Below are 12,109 nucleotides of genomic sequence, written 5' to 3'. Positions count from 1 at the left end.
CTATTGGAGAGATAGCTTGGGCTCTTGCCATAAATGCACCTCTGCGTGATGCAGAGCGTGCAAAAGGATATTCTGCTACTCATTGGAAGACAATGCAGAGCCCTGCTTGCTGTTGAAACATGGTCTGATCTGGTCTCCACAATCCGAACCACCTCTACTAATATGATATGATATGATATGATTGTTTATTTATATAGCGCCTATACACAATGTGTTTCAAAGCGCTTCAAGGCAAGGGAGGGAACAAGGGAAAATACAACCACATTCTTACAGGCCATGAACAGTAAGGATGTGAAATTAACTATCGTACTCGCCCTAACGACATTTCAGATAGTGCAAGAGCTAAGACATAGATAAGGAAGGGATGGGGAGAGTGGGAAGGAAATGGAAACAGACAGGTGACTACCGTACTAGGCCTGACGACATTTCTGGTAGAGCCGGAGAAAAACAAAAGGTGAGGGAGAGGGGTGCAGAAAGGGAGGGGAGGAACAAAACAAGCGACTATCATACTAGGCCTGACGACATTTCAGATAGTGCTGGAGGGATGGTGGGGAGGAAAAAAACAGTAATGGGAGGGTGGATGAAACAGACGAGGTTGCTATCATATTAGGTCGAGGGACAATTCTGATAGAGTAAGTGCATAGAAGAAAGTAAGGGGAGGAGATAGGAAAAGGGAGAAGTGAACGGAGGAGAGAAACGAGAGTAAGCAGTCAAAAAGAGTGGAGAAGCAAGAGTGGAGAGCGAATACAATTGCAGAAGTCAGTAGTAACACATAATGTTGCAAGCCAGGATACAAGATGAAGATGGGAACAGCATGATTCAGGGCCACCATGAGTACAAAATGCAAAGGAAGTCCAGTATGAGAGTTGAGAAAGAGTGACACACGGTGAATGAATGAAGTCCATAAAAGTCAAATCCAGCATTGGCCACAAGACAGTGATGGTGAAGGAAGGCACCAGGTGGTTGGGGCTTGCTAAGTGGTGAAAAAGTGCGGGAAGCAGGAAGGCACCAGGTGGGCGGGACTTGCTAAGTGGTGAAAAAGAGCGGCAAGCAGGAAGGCACCAATTGGGCAGGGCTTGCTAAGTGGTGAAAAAGAGTGGCAGGCAGGAAGGCACCAGGTGGGTGGGGCTTAGGCCAGGTGACCTAGATCCACTTGCACCTGCTCCCCATCTGCAAAGGAAAAGAAGCTGGAGGGCTCCTGAAGTAGGGAAACAGAGCAGAGAGCTGGATAGTACCTTTGAATAGACTATTACAGGAGTGGAGTCTCGCCCAATAATCGCCCTAGCGATGGTAGCAGAATTTATAGGGGCCTTACTTCTGTGAGGAGTTTATGATAGTAAGACGTGGTGCATATTAGTCTGTTAACATGCACCCTCATATTCAGTTCCTGATCAATCATACCCAGCGTTTTTATATTGGGCAGTGTGGCAATGGCGCAGCCTGCAATCTGAAATAGCTGGTACTCATTGAGGATCTTACGAAGCTGGGGTGCTGCGCCAGCTATCAAAAGCTCTGTCTTTGCTTTGTTAAGTGCTAGACCATGTTCAACCATCCATGATTCAATGAGAATGTAGATTAAATTAACAGTGATGGTGTCTCTATCATGATCCTCTGAGAGTGGAATAAGGCACTGCGTGTCATCAGCATAGCTCACATTAACCGCTCCTTCTACATCAAGTATCTTAAAGAGTGGCAACATGAAGATGTTAAAGAGTGTTGGGATACATGATTCCTGTGGCACACCACACGTAATTAGGCATTCAGTTGCCATGGCATTTTCAGAAAAGACTTTGGCTTTTCGGTCGGAAAGAAAGGATTTAATCCAATCTTCTGCTTCAGGAGAAGAGGAAGACGAATTTTGTAATCTGGACAAGAGTATAGAATGGTCCACCAAGTTAAATGCGGATGGCAAAACCAGGAGCATCAGGAGTGCAGTGCTCCCTTTTTCAAAATAATGCAAAAGGTTTTCTTGAGATCTAACAACATAGATTTGGTGCTAGGAGCACTCCTGAATCCAGATTGTTTCTGACCATGGATGTTATAGGTGTCCAGGAAGTCTTGGAACTGAGTATAAGCAACCTTATCTAGAATGTTCAACAAAAAAGGTGTGTTAGTAATAGAGCAGTAGTTTGCTAGTAGGGCAGGGTCCAAGCAGGGTTTCTAGGAGAATTCCATGCCTGTTTGATGGAATGGAGGATGCACCTATCCAGAAACGAGCAATTCACACATTTTGTAATGAGTTGTATTAGCTTGGGGGCACAAGATTTAACAACCGGAGCAGGACAAATATCCCCTTTACAGTAGGTCGGTTTGAATTTGACTAAGACTTTTTTCAATTTCTGTTTCTGTGACTAGCCTAAATTTGAATAAGGGTGGAAGAGCATGTGATGAAAAACTTTCCCTGCTTGCCCTTGTTCTTGCCAGTGTGATGTATTTTGCAGCAACTTTCTCTTTCATTGTCTCTATCTTTCTCATCATCCTGTATTGATAGACACCAGTTGGCATCTTTGTTGACAGTGCACATGATGGGACAGGGAATTTTGAGCTATTTAGTATTTTAAACGATTCTCTGAAATTCAAGGTGGCATTATCAATTCTTTTATCAGAGGAGAGTTTTTTTGCCTCAAAAATGGCAGCTTTATGGGCTTTCATGACAATGGCATAATTGGCTTTATTTTCAACTGATTCCATTTTTTGCCATTGTTGCAAAGCCCTATTCTTGGCTACTTTCAGTTGCTGTATTTCAGCTGAGTGCCATTCTTTGGAGGGTACTTCATTACCAATATGCATTATATTCTGGTGCCAAACTATTGTCTGAGTTCATCGTCATCTTTTGATTGGTGTCTGCAAGGTCATTAGGAGTGTGAAAAGGTAGCCAGGTTGTTCAGGGTAGTTGCAAAGAAAATCGGGGTGTAAGGGAACAGACAAAAATGCATATTTAAAATCTATCACTATGAAGGGGGTTGACCCAGTAGGGATGTTCCAGAGAATGGTAGCAGGGTTCGTTAATACCAGAAATTCTGCCTCAACAATATTTTTTAAGTGGTGAAAATCTTGGACCATTCTCCAACTGGACCCCTTTGCTTTCTTCACAGGGTTGAACACAGAAGGGAGTATTATTCCTTGCTTCAATAACAACATAATGGTCTTGTAAATCCCTTTGTCCGTCTCTGTGTACATGAGGTATCGTTTAAGCCGTGGTAATATTGCACCGGGTTACACTTTATCCTCACCACTCCAGCACTCTTTAGCAGCTCCACATCATGATTATTGCTGGTCCACAAATGGTCCAGCACTTTTCCCAAATAATCCTCCTAACATGGAGATGTACTTGTAACGCTTACCTTGGACTCTGCGGGAGCGTCTGGACTCTTTGAAGCTAGTTCCACATCACTCACCACCCCACACCCATGTAGCCCTAAGATAAACACCATCTGAGTATGAGATGGAAGGAGTGGGAGAGTTGTGTAGGATGCTTCAACCCAAGGATAGCCGGCATAGTGCAGGATGGGTTCCTGTTTAATTGTCACAGGAGCACGAGGTTCCTAGTCTTCATCTGTGCCATTTGCTTCACTGGCACTCCCCAGACCGGCTGTGGCTTGGTGGATGAGGTTGCTTAATGTCTGCTTCATTTTCTTGTCTCTTTCCTTCTTGCACTCTTGTCTTTATGCTGCCTAGTGCTTTGAGTCTTTGCCTCTAATGTCTCTGCATTCTGGAGCCTCTTAGCGCTTGTAGCGGAGAGCTATTCCTCTCTCTGTGCTTTCTATCTTGCATGCACTGCTGCTTCTCGCGTGCATGCCCTTGGTTGCTGCTTTGTATGTGCTGCTGCTTCTTGTGTGCGTGCCTTTGGTTGCTGCTTTATAATGCCACCAACTTCTATACACTTGCTTGTGCACCTTTCGTGGTCTTACTGTCTGTTACTTTCTCCTTGTAGATGCCAGGGCCGCAGTATCTGGAATTGAGGGAGCCTGGAGTTGCTGAGGGACAGATGTGGCACCGTGATGCCTGGAACGCTGGGGAAATGGAGGCGCGGCACAGTGAGTAAAGCCTTTGCCTCTGCGGTGGTCTTTCTTTGTATCTACTTGAACTTGCCTTTGTTCTTCTATCTTTTAGGATCGGATTCAGACTGGAGTTGCTGGAAACTGAGAGAGGGTACCGGGAGTCCGCAGTAAGCATTGCACTGCTTATTAGCAGAGAAGCACAAAGCGAGGAGGAAGGTATGGGGTGTGGCTCTTATAGTCACCCCACCCATGTGCATTAGTCTGCAAACCTGTGGGCATGCTGTCGGCCATATTGGTGGTGAATCATAATGGGCATAAAGGGCGGCCATCTTGGAGGGAACAAGCCCATATATTGTTCAAGACAAATCTATGGCAATGGTGAGCGCTAGGCATGCCACAGTGATGTCCAGCCTTTCCTTTTCCTGGCACCTGGTGTCATGTGGGCGTGAGGATGTGGGGGATTGCTAGGGTGTTGAGGGGATCATGACATTACTTCTAATGAAGAGCATGGTATGTGGTAATTCCCTTTGCTCTTTTGATTTCTGACAAGGCACCCCAATTTCAAAGACCATCTCTCCTGTGTCTTCAAGCAATTGCTCGTCAGACATGTCCCTCTGTGACAATGTTAGATCGATGTACAGAACTGTGTGCCACTCTCAGCCTTCCTCATCTGTGCATGAGAGAACCGCCCTGTTCTTCTTGATCACTACAGCCTCTAAGAGAATTGTAACAAAGGCACCTGGTGTTACTTCCTGCGGCAAATCAGGCCGAAATAAAAACTCAAATGTTACCCATCAAGTCTGATTTCTGATCCCCGGGACCCAACTCAACAAAACCATCACCCCATAAAGAAACAATGTTGTATGTATGTGAATCCCCCTAATGATGCTGTCGCTACAGCCTGAAAATACCATGCTTCCATTACTAGATACAACACTAGGGTTGAGCATACTATACCCTCCTTCGTAACAGTGATTGACATGTGAGTCGACTGAGGAGATCTCTGCCCAAGAGATTTGCCAGGGTATCAATACAATACAACAAAGGGACTGATACATTTTGAGTACCTACCTTGATACAAAAATCTTCAGTAATATGTAGTGACAGGATAGCTCCAGAGAATTCCTGTGTGTCCGTCGTTTTGCCTGACAAGGGGACATCACCTTCCTTAATGCAAGATTTTGTAGCCTCTGTGTCGACCATGAATGAGAATGTTCGGTCACCGACCTGCACACCTATACAGGTTTCCTCTTCTGGATTGTGGTAACAGACAGGACTGGACACATCAGAGAACCATGTGGGCTGTCCTACTCCTGGTACATAGAAGCACCAGGGAGAGAAAAATGATTCCCTCAAAAACACTCACTACTGTATAGTGAGTAAATGTTCTCTGGGGTAAAGGACTCTTGTACCATGTCTGTACTGATGCCTGTTTTGGCATGGTTAGTGGAATTCCAAAGGTCTTTACAGCCCCAGTCACTGGTTTCTGGTGAACTCATGCGTGCTGCAATTGCATAAAGCCTGGGGCATATGGCAGGGTTGGGGCTTGCACCTGCTGAGCTCCCATATTAAAATACTGTGGCCGCTCATGACAATCTTGTGACACGTGTCCCAAGCTTCCATGCGACCAACACTGAATCCCATAGAACCCTCCATACCTCTTTCCCTTTGGCCAATTGAACTGATGACCCATTCCTCTGGACCCACCAAATTACCTGCTTCCTCATGTAAATCCTCCCATACCCCTCAGAAACCCCATCATTGGCCTTGGACCAGTGGCATACCCGTCCATTCACTCCTGTGTCATACCCAGTTCACTGTGTCCCAGTTGACCCGCTTGCCCCTGCTGTTCCTCCATAGGATTCCTAATTTCTTCCTCTTCTAAACAAATCTTCACCAATTTCTTTTGAATGAGCTCAGCCTCTGGTTTTTGTGCCTGCTCTACACCCTATCTCTCTTTTTCTTGTCTTCTTTTACAAAAATGCACAATGTGTGCTTGAATCTCCGGGCCAAATCTTAGCCTCCATTCCTACCACCTTCTCTAATTCATGCTGGACTTCCTTTAGGGAGTCCTTTCTTTAGCATGTGATAAAAGATTGTCACACTATGATCCCATCCTTCTCCCATCTCTGCTCTCCACATCTCCTGAATTAACTGGATGTGTGCGCCAGGATCATCCTCCAATTTCTTTGTCTTTGTTAATATCGATTTTATATCCGCATATTCGTATATATAACTCCCATGGCCCCCAAACCTATGCTCTATAATTCTTCAACGCTGCTCCGTCATGAGTATTCATGTCCAACTGAACTCGCAGATGTTCAGATGGATTTCTGAACTCTGACCTGATGGGCAGAGGTGTAGAATGCCATCCTAGTTTCTTGGAACAGGGACATTTTCTGGGCAAGCCAGACCAATTAAGGTAGCATTGGCGGCAGTCAAGACTAGGTCTCTGGAGGGGAGAGGGCGATCAAAAGCCCACAATGTGCACACACAATAAATGACACGCTGAATTACTCTCAGTCATGTGTATATATCAAAAATTACATATACATTTAAATACTTTTAAATTAAACTCAAAGCAAATATCAACTGTAATAACCAAACCAACACAAAACAAACTATTAAACATATATACATTCACCAATGGCATAGAGGAATAGTACACAATATGGATCCACAACCTGCGAAGAAAGGGAACATACAGTGCAAATATCGTATAAGCAGTTCTTCACAATGCAAACCCTAACTGAGAGGCAGCCCAGTCCCTAAGGTGAGTGGAGCCTTGAGCTCAAAAGTACTTTTGTTAGTGGTGCCAGCGATTGAGTAGTTATATCAAAATGGGGTCTCTTGCAGGGGCTATAGCGGCTTAGGAAGGTGGGTGAGGCAGTGAAGAATACATTTCCACTATTCAAGGAGGGTCTACCCAAGAGGAGAGAACAGGATCCACAAGTTGGGAATAGCTCGGTAGCACAGGCTACCTCGATAAAGAAGAGTGGCCCATAGGAGAAGCGCATGCATAAAAATGGATGGATGCACAAGGGGCCACCGGTAAAGGTTGAAAGTACTCATCGACCCTCTGCGCACTATGGACCAAACTTCAGCAGTCGAGTCCATTTTGGTTGCAGGTTCAAATCCTGCACTTCTGCGGCTTTCAGGAGCTGCGTTCCAAGGATGATTCTGTGGTGGGACAGTGATGATTTCTCTGCTTCTGGTGAAGGGATCAGGCCAGTTCCACTGCAGAGAGTCTAAGGGCACAGGGGGCAAAGCAGCAAGGCACCCATGAAGTTCGTTACCACAGATGGGCGACAAAGTGACCGCATATGTTCGGGTTCAATCGTACTCTCCTTAATCCAGACCTAAGAATGCTAGGTGTACGAATCTTAGCGGGGGAGTGCCTTATACTGAGTGCATACAGTCTCCAAATGCTCAACTGTCAACTTGAGACGGTGGTGGTTCCAAGGCAAAGGTCCCGTACGAGCTGGTCAGTTCACTGGGCTGTACAGGAACACTTCCAAGTAGGCTCGCTTACAGGTTAAGTTGGAGGTGCGAAATTAGGCAGTCCCTATATTCTAGTGGGTCGAAGCACCTTTGTGGACCTTCTTGGTTCGATCAGAGAGAGGGGGTCCAACGGGACGACCTCGGGTTCAGGGTGCCAAACCTTCCAGCAGGTCACCGGCAGTTACTTGGCTCTGCTTCTTGGTTTCAGGATACTTGGCTCCTTTACTAAGTTCAGTGTGAACTCAGAAGATTGACCTGGAATGGGTGTAAGATGCCTTCTCTTATCCAGCATCTCCTTCGTGACAAAACAAAGAGGACCCAATGAGAGATCTGCTCACGTACAGCCATCCCAGACGTGGACGAACCACGGACCGCATTGGTCCCAGTCATTCCCAGAACACCAGACATCCTGACACCCAGGATGTGTATTGGAAATAGACAGTCCAGCCCACATCCTCGGTGCACTCACACAGGCATGCAGAAGCCCACAAAAGCTTCAGTTTGCATGGGGGTGTGTATGACCAAATAAGGAATTTCGTGGATCTGCTTTACCTCAGAAAGGCAAAGGGGCAAGATGGCCAAAGGACAGAACAATGAACATTGTGGCAAGGCCATATTAGGCACTGGTCACTGTCCTGGGCCCAACGTGGCAAATGCGGGATGGACCATAAAAAAGTAACAACTCCCACCAGCTCTGTCATATGTACATTCACTGAAAAATCCTTTGCAGGTGTCTTGGGCCTTAAATATGAAAATGGGACCCCTGTGCAGTGTACTGTAAGGTACTTTGTGCACTGATAAAATGTTGCTAATGAATAGCAACAAAGTGAAAGACTAAGGGAAACAAAGTCTCCCAGTACTGAGTATCCTAAGGGCATTTCAGTTTCCCCATAACAAAATTATCCAAAGCAAAGCAGAGTACAGCAGAATGCTGGGCTCCACTTGAAAAAGTCATGCTAGGATGGTCAGACAACAGCAAAACGTTGGGGGATTCACAACTGGAGGGAAAATTTCACATACCTGGAAATCTTTCCTAACACTGGATATCCCACTTTTATCCGAATCTCATCTGATCGCTCCCCCATCAGAGCTGCAAATGGGATTTTCATATCCCCTTTGGCCAACATAAATCCACTTTGTCACTCCTGCAGTGTGTAAAGGGAGGGGAGTGTCTGCGCTTCTAACTGCCATGCTCACTCTCTCTCATTCCTCCAGCCTTAATCTATCTGCTAATCTAGCAGGCAGGGGTGTTGCTCCCTTCACGCTCTCCATTCATAATCTATCTGCAGCCCTAACCATTGAAGGAGTCGCCTTTCCACTTCTTTCGAGATCCCAGTTCTTAGAACCCGAAACTGATAAAGGCGTTACCTGCTAACAGCAAAGTCCGAATAAATTCACAAAATCCCATTACATGCAGATTTATATAAACTCATTATTAGCGCTCCATTTATATGTGTTTCTATGTATATGTTTGATAAATATTATTGCTTATTAAACACAGGATTTCAGTACAGGACCGCCCTCTGGTTGCGCATTGAAACCCTCTCCATCTCCCAGTTTCCATGTACTTCAGAGCACCCAGTGTGTAGATCGTGTTCATGTTACATTTGCGTTTTTAACATTGTATCTTTCTATGCATGTGCAGATCTAATATGCATCAATTCTAACCAACAGTAACACTAAAAGTAACATATCCCATCCATAATTAATTACGCTCTATACATAAAGAATTTTAACATGGCGCCCAGTTAATCACCACCCTCAGTCAGCAACATGGTTCATGCAACATGAACCGCTTGTAATCATGGGGACCTTTTCTGACCACCCTAATATTGTGCAACCCCTTCCACTTCCCTGGACCCTTCTACTGTCTGATTTTGGTGCATGGGGTGAACTGGAGGTGTGACTGCCACGCTGTTATTTTCACAGCACATACTTGAGGGTGCCAACTTGCGGTATTTTGTCAGGTCCTGGGACGAGTGTGTACTAACAGGGTAATTCATAGAAATTCGCACAAAAGTGGCGCACGCGACTGGCACACAGCATGCCCGTGCGAATGTCTGCGCCAGCCGGTGCGCTAAAATCTATTTCCGCCTACAGTGTATTCATGGATTTTCGCATCCAAAACCAGCCGTGGCGCAGCGTGGCGCAGCGACCCTGCAGCAGCGCCAGTTACGCCCCCAAGAACGCCCTCGCGCAAGGAAAAGCCTTCAAAATCCCCAAATAATCGCAAAAGGCTGAGCTAACCCTGGACCAGTTCACAGGGCTGGCAAACAGCAAACGCCAAGCGGGGAACGTGTATTTCAGTGGTTCGCAGGAAGTTCCACACGCGATTGTCCTGTGTACATGTGCATCAGGGGTGCGCAGGAAGTTCCACACGCGATTCCATCAGGGTACGTGTATTTCAGGGGTGCGCGGGAAGTCCCACACGCGATTGGCCCTGTGCGAGCAGGGTACGTGTATTTCAGGGGTGCGCGGGAAGTTCCACACGCGATTTCAGCAGGGTACGTGTATTTCAGGTGTGCGCGGGAAGTTCCACACGCGATTCCATGAGGGTACGTGTATTTCAGGGGTGCACGGGAAGTTCCACACGCGATTTCAGCAGGGTACGTCTATTCCAGGGGTGCGCGGGAAGTTCCACATGCAATTGGCCCAGTGCGAGCAGGGTACGTGTATTCCATGGGTGCGCGGGAAGTTCCACACGAGATTTCAGCAGGGTACGTGTATTTCAGGGGTGCGCGGGAAGTTCCACACGCGATTTCAGCAGGGTACGTGTATTTCAGGGGTTCTGGGGAGTACTACACGTGAATTGGCCGTGTGGGTCCTCCCAGGTGTTCGCTCTACAACCTCCACGGACCCTGCAGGCAGCCCACACCACGGGGGACTACCCTGCACCCCTGCTCATGTCCCGCAGGCAGCCCATCCACCATGGGCATGCCCCCCAGCCAACCCACATGTCACCTTGCACTACTGATCAACAATGCATGTCTCCCACCACCCCCCAGCAGTCAGGGGCACCGTCCACCAGGCCCCCACCCATGTCTCCCACCACCCCCTACCCCCCAGCAGTCAGGGGCACCCTCCACCAGGCCCCCAGTCATGTCTACCACCACCCCCATCCCCCAGCCACCAGGGGCAGATTCCACCAGGCCCCCACTCATGTCTCCCACCACCCCCACCCCCCAGCAGTGCAGGGGCAGCCTCCACCAGGCCCCCATTCATGTCCCCCTGCACCCCCACCCCCCAGCAGTGCAGGGGCAGCCTCCACCAGGCCCCCACTCATGTCTCCCACCACCCCCATTCCCAAGCCACCAGGGGCAGATTCCACCAGGCCCCCACCCATGTCTACCACCACCCCCACCCCCCAGCAGTGCAGGGGCACCCTCCACCAGGCCCCCACCCATGTCTACCACCACCCCCACCCCCCAGCAGTGCAGGGGCAGCCTCCACCAGGCCCCCACTCATGTCCCCCTGCACTCCCATTCCCCAGCAGTGCAGGGGCAGCCTCCACCAGGCCCCCACCCATGTCTACCACCACCCCCACCCCCCAGCCACCAGGGGCAGCCTCCACCAGGCCCCCACCCATGTCTCCCACCACCCCCTACCCCCCAGCAGTCAGGGGCACTCTCCACCAGGCCCCCACTCATGTCTCCCACCACCCCCATCCCCCAGCCAAAAGGGGCAGATTCCACCAGGCCCCCACTCATGTCTGCCACCACCCCCACCCCCCAGCAGTCAGGGGCACCCTCCACCAGGCCCCCACTCATGTCTCCCACCACCCCCATCCCGCAGCCACCAGGGGCAGATTCCACCAGGCCCCCACTCATGTCTCCCACCAGCCCCACCCCCCAGCAATGCAGGGGCACCCGCCACCAGGCCCCCACCCATGTCTCCCACCCCCCCACCCCCCAGCAGTACAGGGGCACCCTCCACCAGGCCCCCACTCATGTCTACCATCACCCCCATCCCCCAGACACCAGGGTCAGATTCCACCAGGCCCCCACTCATATCTCCCACCACCCCCACTCCCTAGCAGTGCAGGGGCAGCCTCCACCAGGCCCCCACTCATATCCCCCTGCACCCCCACCCCCCAGCAGTGCAGGGGCAGCCTCCACCAGGCCCCCACTCATGTCCCCCTGCACCCCACCCCCCAGCAGTGCAGGGGCAGCCTCCACCAGGCCCCCCTGCGCCCCCACCCCCCAGCACTGTGGGGCACCTGCCAGCAGGCCCCCACCCATGTCCAACTCATGTCCCCCACCCCCCCATCCCCCAGCACTGTGGGGCACCTGCCAGCAGGCCCCCACCCATGTCGAACCACCCCCCCACCCCCCAGCACTGTGTGGCACCTGCCATAAGGCCCCCACCCATGTCCAACTCATGTTCCCCACCCCCCCACCCCCCAGCACTGTGGGGCAGCCTCCACCAGGCCCCCACCCATGTCTACCACCACCCCCACCCCCCAGCCACCAGGGGCAGCTTCCACCAGGCCCCCACCCATGTCTCCCACCACCCCCTACCCCCCAGCAGTCAGGGGCACCCTCCACCAGGCCCCCACTCATGTCTCCCACCACCCCCATCCCCCAGCCACCAGGGGCAGATTCCACCAG

This window comes from Ambystoma mexicanum, chromosome 10, assembly GCF_040938575.1.
Source record: "Ambystoma mexicanum isolate Mex_15411 chromosome 10, UKY_AmexF1_1, whole genome shotgun sequence".
NCBI lineage: Eukaryota > Metazoa > Chordata > Amphibia > Caudata > Ambystomatidae > Ambystoma > Ambystoma mexicanum.
The sequence above is the reverse complement of the archived record's forward strand: the minus strand, read 5'-3'. Positions refer to the sequence as shown.